A 14217-nucleotide genomic window follows, 5' to 3' on the forward strand; every position below is an offset into this window, starting at 1 on the left:
GGTGTCCAAAACCCACCCCTTCGACGGTCCCATGAATCGCGAAATCGCTTTGGCATGGCTAATCTATTTTTTTTTTTTTCGTTTTTCACGCACCAAGCCAATTTAACGAAAATTTTGACCATCAAACGTGGCTCATCTTGACGCACACACACACACACACGCCGAAGAAGGCCACCCAGCTCGGGAATTATCCACTCTCCACTCCCGAAAGCACACCTCACCCGAAAAGAGGCCCCTTTGATTAAGGTACTTTGCTCGGTCGAATCCAATTCGCGAACCGTAACCGATGCGGCTTTTAGCCGGACATCATTTCGTTCTCAACCGCAGAACATGCCATCTAATTTGCTCGTCCCGTCGTCATGCGGATGTCACAAGAATTTGGAGCTTCCCCGGTTGGTTAGGGTTGGTTTTCGAACGGGGGGTCGAATATCGGTTCAGTTACAACCGGGCAAGCCGATTAGGGTCCGCCACTAATCCCGCTGGCGGGTTACATTCGATTAGCCCTTCGTCGAGGTCGGATTACGGATTCAACGGAGGCAACGAACAGGCCATCTGTCTGTCGGATCTAGAGCATCCGAAACGCCGTGGTCTTCCTTGGGGGGCTTTTAGAACGTCGCGACGTTGTGCAACTTTGAAATGGTGATAGATAACGCCACCTCAAGGGCGTTACCGAGCACTCGTGGTAGATAAACTTGCTTTAACGAGCAACCTGGAGCATGAGCTCGCCCGAGGAGCTCGCTCGTTACGTACATATGGGCACACAAAAAAAGATCCCATCATAATGCATGCTTGGCTGGTCCGTTTTGCTATCTCCAACCACCTCACTCGCTGGTTAGCGATCAGTGCCGGTTTCTGGATCGTTAGGTGACGTTTAATTGTTTTGCGCTTTGGTCTCGTCCCCAGGCGACTCGTACGTGCCTTTGGGGGGATGCAGCATTTTGTTCTGGGACGTCCGCATTACCGAACTGTCTGCTTCATCGGCAATTGAGCGTCGTCATCCACGGGCAAACCTCCGTCCAGACATCCCCAATTCACCCTCACCTCCCCTGGTTCGGTGTCACGTTATCCTGCGAACGCGTTGCGCATTCGCTAATTAGGTCCCGCTGCGGCAAAACTGGATGATATTTGATTAAAGTCACCCTGGAAGGGCGACACAATGTGACCCAAAAGGGTGGGTTTGGTGGACGGTTCTGCGGTGTGACGTGAGCGGCGTTTTCCTCCATTTTTCTTTTTCGAACCCGACACCCGACAAGCTACACAAAATTAGCATATTCCTACACACGATCTTTCGCGCGCACGGTACGATAGCGCACTAAGATAAAAGCGCACCACCACCACACACACGCGACTGATAAAGATGTTTTTTCTTCTTCTTCTTCTTCTTCTTCTTTTTCGTCACCTCGGAACGGCTCGCTTTTTACGTCAGTTTACACTACGATAAGCACGCGGTGATAATTAAGATGGTCGCAAATTTTGTTTTTCTTGTTTTGTCTCACGTCGCAGGATATCGCACAAGATCTAACAACTTGCACAAGCGCACTCACACTCGAACCGGAACCCTGGGTGGGTGCTACCCTGGATGGGCCTTCGGGGAAAACACTAGAGCCTTTTTTACGACACGACGCACGAGAAAAGCACAAAACGGCCACGGGGAACAATTCTGGTGGCGCGATCGAGAGCGACTCCCGAAAGCACGGTTGTGGTCTAGCGGAGTTGAGCCGAAAATGTCCGACTGGCGGCGCCAGCAACGCCACGCATCCTGTGTGTGCCGGCTCTGCTGTAGCGCTAGAACGAACCGATCGCCGTTAGTACCGCTGGGGCACTGTGGGACGCGTAAGGTGGTCAAAATTCGGTACATTTTATACGTGCTAAAGGTTTATCATTTTTTTTTTGAGTAGAGATGATCGATAAGACGTATTTTTGAGCAGGAGTTCTTGAAGTCATTTAGGGAATAAATAAGAAATAATTCCTTAAAAACTTATTTCAACAAAATTTCAGATCTAATTTCAAAATTGCGTTATTTCAACAAAACGATCGATTCATTAATTCAAAAAAAAATCATTTCATATTTTTTTAATCATCAAATTCCAACCAACACTTCCTGCCGTCGTAGTCCTTTTTTTTCGTCCTCGCACGCCCATAGTCCATTCCCCAATTTCGTAGAGAACACGGCCCCAAAACCGGTATGGGAGCGCCCTCCCTCCCCGGTTCGTAAGGGGCATTCGAACCCAACACAACGCAGCATGTGCGTGACGGGACGGGAAAAACACGTTGGAAAACCAACCCAGCACACGATTCAGACCCTCGACGGTGGGCGCACACCCCAACCGCGATTGCGTAAGTCGTTTGCAGCGCTGTAAGTTTTAATCCAATTTCGGTTCTGTTCGTGCGGCGTTGGTCCACCGTAGCTGGTCTCAGCTGGTCTCGCTGGCCCGCAGTGGGACCAAAAGGCAGCAACCCACGGAACGTTCCACATTTGCCGCTATTTTCGGCCAGTGAAAGGGTTCGGGAGACTGTTTACGTTTTTCGCGCGTTTGTTTTCACCAGCGCCTTCTGCTGGTGTCACCCATTTTCCCGAACGGCCACAACGAGTGTGAGAGAGAGAGAGAGAGAGCGAGTGTTCTCCAGCTGAACCAGCCGGTGGGCGCTTTTCCCGCACCATTGTTTTTTTTTTACCAAAACAAACCATACGCCACCACGTTGCAGCTGTTTGGGAAACTGAACTACCGGGAGTGACAACAGGACGTTAAAATCGGCACAATATCAGCACGAGACCGTTCCAAGCGGTACACTGGCACATGGCGTGAGTGTGGTTTTTTTTTTCTCCACCGAACAAAACATGAGCTGGAGCTGAACCGATGGGGACGCAAACCCGGACGTGTGTATTGCCACTTCCGTGCTAGTTTGTGGAGTTAAAATGCTTATACTGGAGCACGCCCGGCTTGGGTGCGCCAGTTGCCACTTTGAGTCACTCTTGGGCATCATCCGAACACCGCAAATGTCCAGTCAGGCCCACGTCAGCTCCGGAAGAAGACAGTTACGACCCCTTTTTTCGTAGAACGCACTGATCTAACCGTCTGATCTTCCACCGTCAGTGTGTGCCAGCTTGCTTACTGACACGGCAGGAACAGGAACGCCACACGTGTTTGCTCTAAGTAAGACGCCCCGTATTCACTCACTATCACCTCATTCAGCTGCTGGGCGCCACCTGACACAACACGCGATCATCATTAGGGACGCTCTCACGCGTACGCGTGCGCCGTGGTGACAAAACGCAAAGAATTCGCGCTCCAGTTCCAAAAACGTTCCAGCGAACCTGCGGCACACCAACCCGACATTGGCACTCCCGCGAACGAACGCGGAACGAGCAACCCGTTACAATGGAGCGAAGATCCGGCAACAGTTTCGACGGCAGCCTCTCGATCCGACAACTGGGCCAACCGCCCTCCGAATCTGAACTAACGCGGCTCCACGGGCGAATCATGTTGTTCGCCACCACCGCAACACCCACCAAAGGGGGTGGCTTCTTTTTCGGCTATCTACCCATCGTGGAGGGGGTGGTGGTTGTGTGTGTGTATTACTTTTTTGCTGTTTTCGGTGGTTGTTTTATTGGATACCATTCCACCCGATGGAGGCGATGCGCGCGCTCGCACCGGTGTTGGCTTGCGGTGCACTATGCGCGCAGTGTGGATGGGCGAAAGAAACACACCCCGGGGTGCGGGTGTGTTGCGGTGGTTGATTATGATTTAATTAAAAATCTCTTTTCCACACACACACACACCCCTTTTTTTTGGGCATCGGGCGTCGGGCGTCGGCGAAGTAGGTGGATGAGTGGCACAGAAAAAGAAAACGAAAAAAACAGCAGCCCGAATTGGCCGCCCCGAAACTGGAGCAGATCCGGGGAACTGGTGGTCCTCGAACTTCGACACCAGCCCGATGGGTGGCTGGTGGGTGGTAGCGAAATGCAACCCTCCAACCCCCATTGCGCCGGATGGTGGAACCTGCGTAACGTATGATCATCACGGTGGGGCGTGGAATAGAAATGGGATCAATGGAGCGAGTGCTCTTGATCACGTGCCTGTGTTCACGGTTCTTGAGCCCCCGCTCAGGTGGTGAGGAAAAGCCCCACTGAAGGGGGAGGGAGGGGGAAGCCCCCTTCGGGAAAACTGTTTTATCCGCAGGCTTCTTTTTTGGGGTGCGCTGGAGATACGCACCACACTTGGGCAACAACTTGGGGTGAGCGGAATGCGATCTTACGCCAAGTGCAGTTACTTTATGCTTTTATTTTCCACCGCTTTTTCCTTTTGGTTGTCTTTCAAACTTCCAACCGATGGCTAGCCGTCGGTTTATTGGAGCTATTGCAAGCCGGCGTGATTGATTTTTGCTATCAAAAACCCGCGCGATAACACAGTGGCTGCCACAAGTTTCGCAACGTGCAATTGCTCCACCGGCAACGCGATAAGCCACAAGCGGACCGTGCCGAGGGCATATCGTAAATTAAATATCATACACCAGCCTTAGATAATGTGGCCTCCGGGAGATACCGATCGGTGATGCGCGTTACCCGAGATAAGCCATAAAAAGCCGGTGGCTTGGTGTTTTGGGGAGTTGGAGCGTGCTGGCCGAGGGCGCGAATCGATTACTTTCACCCCGGGGCGGCTGTCAAACTTTATTTATGCGGACGGTTTTATGCGCTAGGCCGCCTCCAGGACGCTGGGGAATGGGAAAAAACCGGAAGCATCGATTGCTGGCGTGCGAAATGAAGCGCGGTAATTGTAAATAAATCGCATCGCGTAAAGGTAAACAAATATTTGCGAGGATCTTCGGGTGGCGAGTCGGGAAAGTTGGTTCGAGTAAACTTGACCTTTTATGAGGAGGTGTAAAAATAGCGCTGTTACATCTGCACCATGTGGAGTAAGTAATAAATATTGCGTTTTGACGATAAATATTGCGGTTTTGTTCCGACAAAAAATGGTTTTGATTCATCGTTTGTATTTAAAATTAAAAAAAAATCTTTAATTGAGTACAGCTTTGTTCAGCGTTTAGCATACAAAAAAAGCATTATTATTTTTAAAAACGATTTGAGAATTTCATTTATAATTATTTCTTAAGAAATATTAATGCTTTTTCCGATGAAAAGCACATCGATCAGATGCAAATTAGAAGATATATTCTAATTAAAAATAGCAAGTTTCTATTCGCCCGCTTGTTTGCAAATTGGAATTTGTTTAACAATCCAATAGTAAAAAAAAAAGCTGAAAAATAATTACGGAGCGCTCCAGCACACAGTCGCCTGTCTCGCTGGTCAAGCATTAATCCACGAACCGTAAACAGGACGTCAAAATAAATGCATTGAAATAAACCGAAACGAAGCGGCGGCGAGTCTCGTTTCACTCCCTCCTTTGATATGAATGAGTTTCCTTTTTCCTTTACAATGCGCGATCGTTTTTATATCAGTTCCGATTTTTCCGTCCCTAATTGTTTACTTTTCCTCTCCGGCGGCCTAACGAGACCGATTTCCATTGCAAAGCGTCACAGCCCGACCGGCAGCAGGTCGAGGGCGGGTTTTGCTGATTAAAACCCAATCCACTTACGCGCGGCCACACTGCGCCCGATCGATTTTCACCTAATGAAAACACTTTTCCCGAACCAACCGGCCCGGTTGCAATTTCCCCTATTGAATTACTTTTCACGTTCGACAGGCTAGCCGAACCGCTGCCCACACGGTGGCAAGGAAATTAAATCCGCCAGTGAATCGGGACCGGCGATAAAGATATCCGCGTGCAACCGCCCCCTTAGACGAGTTGCATCCTGCCCGGTGAAGGCTTTCTCCGTCCGTGCAGCCCAACGGTTTGCCCTTCGCATCGCGGGTGCATCCGAAAAAAGGGCAAACGGCGCTCGTTCCCACGGCCCGCCGACGTGCGTTCCGTACGTTGGACTTTAACCAGTGGACGCTGCGCCGAAAGAGCATGACAAATTGGCGCTAATCTAATTTTAACGGCATCTCAAGCGGTCTCTGTCGGCATGGGGGCCACCGACGCGCCGCACGCGAAACGATCTTCGATCGCGGTTTGGTTCACGCGGAAAATTTGTACCTTGTCGCCAAGTCAAGGGCGTCCAAATGTAATCGATTTTCCCACCAACGCGGCGCGAACGCCGACCAACGGGACGGACATCAACCGCTACTGAGTGGTGCTTGTTGGTGGCTTTTTAAATTTAAACACTCATCGCCGCTAATCCCCCGCAACGCGTGCGATCGATCGGTTGCGGGTGAAGGAGGGGATTAAATTGATTTTTTTTTGTATCACCGTCACTCGTTGGTGAAATACTTTTATTGGCCAGTTTATTGTGGCTGATTACGGCCAGCGGTGGTCGATAATCGAGGTGAAAAATATGTTAACCTTAATAGCTTATTGATTCAATTCATGCATATATAATGTCACATATGCGATATTTTGGTAAACGGGTTTACTACGTATGGTTATAATACTGTTAAATATATCCACCACACTTTTAGTGAGTGAAAAAGCTTTAGAAGCAATCATTTTACTTTTTGTAATTTACTTCAAACAATAAAACTGCGACCTAATAATATTAAACCTAATTATTTTTTATACACATTCAGTTTTTCCGTTACATAATAAATTTGAAATTTTCATTTCTATTCTCTGGCTCTGTAATAAACATTAAAAATTTCGACACGAATAAAAACCACACAAAATTCAAAATCTGGCCACACAAACACACTCTGTTTATATCAGTATTTTCTAAATAAAAGCGATATTTAAAGCTTACCCTTAAATTGAAATCTTATACTAAGGTATGTTGAGTTATATTTAAAAACATTCCCAGCTTTTTCAACCCCTAAATCACTATTTACAACCCCTAAATTCACACCGCTGCTCGGCCCATGGTTTATCTCTCATTCACCTGAAGTTCACTAGTGTATTTTGCTTCACTTTCGGTGAGTTCATTTTGGGTTCATCCAAAATTTCCGCAAAGCGCCATCTAGTGTCTGGTATCGTAAGCAAACCAAGCAAGCGTTAGCTTTAAGCGTTGCGCGTGAAAATGCATCCGCAGTAATTCGTGTATTTTTGCTGGAAAATACTAGTTAGTCTCGACTAATCATACTTTTCTGCTCAATTGTTCAATAATAGTTAGCATGAGCCACAATGAGAAATTTATTTCCATAAGCTTAGGATATTCCCGCTCACCAAAAAAAGCAAGCAAACAGCGCACGTGCAGGTATTTCCAGTTTCAAACAAAGAGCGTGCTTCAAAATCTCTCGAACGAACAAAAACTATAACCTGAGAGTGTCCTCTTAATTCCCTCGCATTGCAAACATAAAACAAAGCCCACATGATCCTACCACCCAGCCGGAATGCCAATGCGAGCGCACCACGTCCCAATTCTCGCTTGGGGGAGAAACTCCCCAAAAAAGACGCCCAGATCCTCATCGACATTTCAATCCCATTCAAGTGGGCTTTTTGCACAGCCGCTTGACCCAGTTGCGGTGTGCGTAAACATCTGTATGTCCCGGTAAAGCAGCGCAAATAAATAAACCGTCTGACACGAGATGGGCCCGAGAGTGTGCGGGTTTTGTCGATTTTTGGGCGTATTTTTTTTTTTCGTGTTCCCTTGCATATTGCTTCATTCCACGCCGTGCATCGATCGCTAGTAATTAGCGGCACAGCGAGCTTTTGCCAATTTTCCCTTGACACACACACACACACCACCTTTGTGGGGCTGAACCGAAACCGGGCGCGACCCGCTGCCGGCCAATTTCGCCCGACAGCTTGGGCCACTTCCGTGGGAATCACGCGGTCACGCGGGTGCATCCGAGGGCTCGCGAAAAGAAGCGAAAGTGCGTACAGAGACGCCGACATTTCTGCCGACCGCCCAAGCGTGTAAGGGCGCGCTGGGAAAAAAAACAATCGACACCCCACTCTCGCCCCTTCCGGTGCGGTGAGACCCCAGCGGGAGACCTTCAACTTTCAGCTCACCTACCTCACCTCTCCATCACACACATGCGCACAACGACACACACACACACACAAAGGATGTCGACTTTGGCGGGGAGGCCCGGCATTACATAAAGCATCCCGCCCGTACTGCACCGCGTACGCATCGAGCAATGCACCACCCCAGCGGGTGGGGTCGAAGCCGTCGGTGCAATTATGCAACTTCAACAATGAACTTATTCGTACGAGCTGTGGTTGTTGTTGTTGTAGCCGTTTTTTTTTGTTTCTTCTTATTGTTGCATCGCACGCCGAAGCCCCAACCAGACGCGCGGTATTCCACCAACGTCGAGAATTCCACTCCCGAGCGTGCGTTGCGTGTGCGTTATGAAGCTCGCGCGGTGCAAGATGCACATCAGATCGCGATACACACGCGAGGATTTTCCTGGTTATTCTTTTCGGAGGGTGTGTTCGCTGGCTGGAGAGTGTAGGGAAAAAAATTGGTGTGATTTTCTCCGCTTATCCACGAGACGATCGCAAAAAAAAACCCCCGATGGAAGATCACGCGCGCTAATCACCCCCGGTTGTCGGTGCATAGGTCACAAGCGAAAGGGAAGTTAACGGCGATTTCATGCGGCAGAAAACCCCCCAAGGCTGCAGTTTTTATGGGCTTTTTGACTTTGGACGCGTTCGAACGTACGCTGGGGCGATGTGAATATGTTCGATTGGGTTTAAAGATCATAAATGGGTCATTCGATCGCCCGCTGGTGACATTTAAAGTTATCAAAACGCCATCACCGCAGAGCGGAGCTGCAGGACAAGCGCCGTAAAAAGGCTTACAAAATGTTGCCCAATAATTGTAGCCATTTAAAGATAGTCAAATTGACACTTAAAAATTGCAAAAAAAAACACTCTTCGAGATGATGGACTACAGTTCTAATCTTTCTCCGTTGGATTGTGGCGTAACGCTGTAAAGGAGTTAGATAATCTTCCTTATGGATGGTGTAATCTATTTCATGAATAATTAAAATTTTAAAAATAATGTTTCAAATACATATTACATGAAAATTATTCTTCCGATACTGATTATGTTCGAGCATCTTTCATAACGTTTGGAAGTTTGATCAATTTTATGGATAAAAGCAACCAAAAAGCGTCACCAATGAAGCGTCGCCGACGTAACGTCGTCATTAAAATTTAATAAGGGCCAATTCGTTTACTCATCTATCGTTTGTTTTATAAATAAACACCAGCAAAGCCCAAATAGGGAAAGCAAACGGTGAGCCGCTCTCGCGAACCACAAACGCACAGCAGCAGTACGGCACACGATCGCGGTTTCCCTTTCGCGTTCTATCGCCTACCCAGCTCGACCTTAATGAACTTGTCAAACGCGTTCCACAACCGTATGATTTTATGGGCGCAAAAATAAAACCACCCTATCTAGAACATTTGAACACACGCTAGGGAGGGAAAAACCACCGCAAGGGAAATAACACACCAGAACGAAATGGCAAGACGGTTAGAACGGTCAAACGCACACATCCAATCCGTAGCGAGTTGTGGGAGGGATGATGATGATGATGATGATCGGGATTGTGATTGATTGCACCCTTTTACGCTATGTGTTATGGGGGGTTGGTTGGCTGATGATGACGATGATGATAGTTTGATGGTGGGCGCGCGCTTTTCATGTCGCCTGCCGACACTTACCTTCGTCGCGACGCTGATCGGCAGCAAATTCAGCATCGATTCCGATCGTGAAATCATCACCTTTGGTGGATGTGGATGGGAACGAGGGATGAAGCATGGAAAAGAGAAAGAAAAATGAAACATTGCAATGAGTGCAGCTGTGAGAGGTGGGAGGTGATCGGTGTGATGCTGTGGGGGATTGATAGTGATGGTACGTGTATGTGTGGGTGGGTGGGAGGTTAAATGGTTTGGCCCTTCTGTTTTTGTAGGCCTCCATTGCCACGGAACAGCCCGTAGCTGGTTGTGAACAAACGTCGCTTGTGAAGCGAAGCGAGTTCGATCTTATAACTTTATTAATTACCACAGGGAATGAAGGGCTGCATTGGCGATGCATTTATGCAACGATAACATTGTGCAACACTGCACTGACAAAGTGGATTTAATTAACAACGGAGAGGTTAGCTGGCATATGCAAAAATGACACAATAGGATGGGAATGTTACTTTAACCCGAGGAGGAGTAAATTAAATCATTGAATTTATTATAAACTAAATTAATTTCATTCCTGAAAAATGTATTTGTTTAAAGGTAAAAAGAAGAATCTTATGTCATATCTGTGGTGTAGTCGTAAATATATAAAATAAATTAACAATAAGAAAAAATCACAAAGTATGAGAATAAGACAAATATTTGTTACATCAGGCTGAAGATTTGTAACTATAATAAATAAATAACATCCAAGGTATTTCGCTCCATTTCACAACATCAATAAGATAGAACCCAGACGTCTTGCTCACAAAAGTTGCTTGCTTTTCTTTGCCAACGTATCCAAATAATAAAAAGGCGTTTTCCAACGTGAAGCATATCTCGATCGTTTCCCTAAAAAATAAGAGCACACACACACACATACTCCACGTAAAATGCAGCTCCCGTCGGTGCATCATTTCGTCATGCAATCGACCTGTTTCCAACGGCCCTCGCACAACCTCAAACCCCACCGGAAGTATGTCGTTTGTTTTCGTCTAACAAGCGAAAGATGGCCCTTCTGGGAATGGCCCGGCCCGCGATCACGCTCGAGCGATCCCAAATTCTATGCGCGTTTGTTTTTCTTTCCGTCTCGAGTGCACCACCACCGAATGGCTCATCGTGTCCGCCTTTTCCCGTTTCTTCACGACCTAACGAGACGTCGAACGTGTCCGAATATTCCGACCAGCCCACGATCCATCTCGACGAGACGAAGCCAATCATTTCGCCCCCCCCCCCCCCCCCCCCCCCGAAAGTGGGCCGCACGCACGGGAGGAAAACTGTGTGGCTTTCCCGGGAGTTATTTCCTACATCCCTCACGGTTCGTTCAATAAATTATCAATCCACATCATCCCACCGGTAGCGCATCTCGATTCGATTGTTTGAAGGAAACGCTTCACTCGAAACCGTCGATAGTGCACGGTGGAGACAATCCGAGTGGACGTTGGCCGCCGCCCCGGGATAGACCGACATGTGGCAGGTGAATTTAATGGCCCTCTGCTCCCAATGAGGCCGCGGTTGGGGCTTACTGGCAAGCGAGGATCATTAGCTCGCCGGAATACCGCCCGGGAGCCGTCGGTGTCGATGGGAATTCGGGCTTTGGATTGCCAGTGAAAGTGTTGCTGCTCGGACGTGGGGCGAATCGCGGGAAAACCCGGTGGCTAGCGCGGGAAATGTAATAGACGGCGAGCGTAACATAAATCGGAAATCATGCGAGAAGCAAAACAAAAGGCGAAAAGTAAAATAAAATCGAACATCATGTCATCGGTGGCAGATAATGGATTGGGTGGTCGGAAAAGTTTGTTTCGGTTTTCAAGCCAGTTTTAGGATATCTCCGTATGCGATTTTCTCGATTGTGGAAATAATATGAGAAAAACGTAGGTCACGTAGTCGTATTTTACAGCATATAAGTTGGATAAAAAAACAAAAGGTATTTCACAACGGTAAAACAAGTCTAACTAAAATCATATAAACCTAGAAATTGATAGTGACATAGACGCTTATAACAATAAAAAAAAAAGTTTCATTAACTTTTTAACAGGAATACACAAGTAATAACAACGGAATTGATCATGTCACTTAAATTAATTGTCCTTAAAGTGTTCTTCTCCATCCACTGAAAGAATCAAAAGCTACTAAAGCACTTTTCGCGCAACCCAACATACATGAAATTCCGCCCTTTCGAAACCCTTTCACGGAGTCCCATTTCGTGGTTCAGATCACCGGCAATCCACCGCTGCAATGTTTTCGGTGAAACACACCGTGAAACGGCCCGCGAGCCAGTTACGTTGTGCTGCACACGAAACCCAACATCACCAAGCGCGTTTGGGCGGAAGAAAATGGCACGGTGCGTGCCACCGATTTTTCCGCCGATCAATTCATTTCAGAGCGGCACACCGCAACTGCAAAACAATCGCATCATTTGCATACAAATTGCCCCCCGGGCTGCGCGTTTCCAGCAGCTGTGGCGACCACCGCACGATCGATACCGAATGTGGTCCCAATTGAATTCCGGCAGTGGCTTATTTCGAGCAGCACCAAAGGTGAGCAAAAAACAAACCCGTCGATTTCGGTTCGAACCATTGCAGAGAAAAATGGTTTTGTGGGTTTTTTGAGGCTCAAATAGCGCCCCCAAATGAAAGGAGCAGCAGTAATAAATTGTCTGTCCCAAATCGACCAGCCGGTAAATGTACGTGCGGGTGTGCGATCCAAATGGATCGACATCGATCTGGGTTGGGAAATATCACAGAACCACACGGCGACGTTTAATCTCATTTTCCCGTGCTTCCACGCATCGATAAATGTGGCCACTCCCACGCAGGGCGTCCCCATTTTCATGGGGGGGGGATAGATTTCTATTTTCACCAACAAAACACCCATCAACTCGAAGTTCTTTGAACCCCACGACTCGAAGATGAACCACGATAATGGTGGTGAAATGTGCCCCATCCAGAACGACGGCGGTTGGGTGATTTTCCTCGATCATTCGCTCGATGGAAAACCGCAATTGCCAGCATCTCGAAAACAGATAAAAAAAAAACACACGAAGGCGAACAACAGAAGCGCGATGCATCCGCTCCCGAAAGGAGGAAGCGTCGAATTGATGCTAATTGAAAGCCCTCTCGAAGGTTTATCGGCCCCCATGGGAGTCGGAAATGAAGTGTGCGCTTCAAAACAACATGAGATATGATATCGTTTGCCGTTTCGAGGGTGGTTGAGGGTGGCTGCATGCCAATCTGGGGAGCTATTTTTTTTTTTTGGTTTCCATTGCTTTCCGCCTTGCTGAGATGCTGCGCGGGAGGAGATTGAATGCAACCAGGGTTAATGATATAATTACGCGCGTTTACGGCGTATGAGAGCGCACTTTTTTCACCCTTAATTCCCGAACAAAGCCCCCTCCGATTGGGGAACTCGCTCTGTGAAGCAGCGCGCGGACGGTTGTGATTGCGGATGGGTCTTAAAATCGCCCAGCCAGCAGCCATTTTACGCTGCGCCATCGAGTGGCACGATGAGTGGGAATGAAAAAAGTAATCTCCTTCCCGACACCGAGACGGCAAATTAAGTGTGGAGAGTGAAATTGTTTATTTGACACCACAAAGCCGTCGTCTCGCGGACACCTCCTCGGAGTCTGCCAAGTCGAAGTACGGTGGCAAATGCACTCGAGGTTTACATAATCATGGTAATTAGGGCTCGCGCGGTTCGGCGAGTTTGATATGCGGCCGGCTAACGAGCCACCGAAATCGAAACCGCGCAATTCAAACTCGTCCTCTTCGGTCGCGCACAACAGAGGGTGCGCATTATGTGAGCGCGGGCACATTGCAGGAGGAGTTTCACCTTCTCACTAAGCGAACCGTTGCCACCGCGTGCCTTTCAGCTAGCATAATGGGGCGCCCGAGTGCGCGTTCGGAAAAATAAACACCCACCCCCCACGGCGTGAAGTCGGGCGTGAAGGAAAAAAGCACACACTAAAAGATGGCCGCTCGCGATCATCGGTTGCACGCTGAGCTGCAGCTCTCCAATTTGGCGCGATAAACGACTACCAAAGGAGCCTTTTTTTACGCCGAGACAGCATTAACGCGAAAGTTGAACGAGGTGCCATTAAAAGCAACACCCAGCGAAGGGTGGAAATGTAATTCTCGAGGGCAACACACGCTAAAGGATCTGTCTGATCCGGCGGCTCCGTTTTCAAGATGTCCAAGCGGCGCGTTTATGCGCACAAAGTGCAATTTTGGATGTTTTATGACAACGAGCTCCTTCCTCTAAGTTGGCTCGGTGGCTTCCATTGGAGCTTCCATTGCGAAACCTTCCAAACCGTGCACATGAGCTATGAGTTGACCTTCATGTAAAATTCATTTTTCCGAATTGCCACAATCTTCCACCACCCGATTGCCCGCGGCCGGCCGTGGAGAAGAATCAGCAACAGCTATGCTTTTTGGGGGTTTTGCTACCGGTGTGGGCACCGAATTTTGGTTGGTTTTCGACACGAGAATAACAGTATACATTCGTTAGTACACGAACAGTTGAACCGGTTCAGAAAGCGAACACG

This window comes from Anopheles nili, chromosome 2, assembly GCF_943737925.1.
Source record: "Anopheles nili chromosome 2, idAnoNiliSN_F5_01, whole genome shotgun sequence".
Taxonomy (NCBI): domain Eukaryota; kingdom Metazoa; phylum Arthropoda; class Insecta; order Diptera; family Culicidae; genus Anopheles; species Anopheles nili.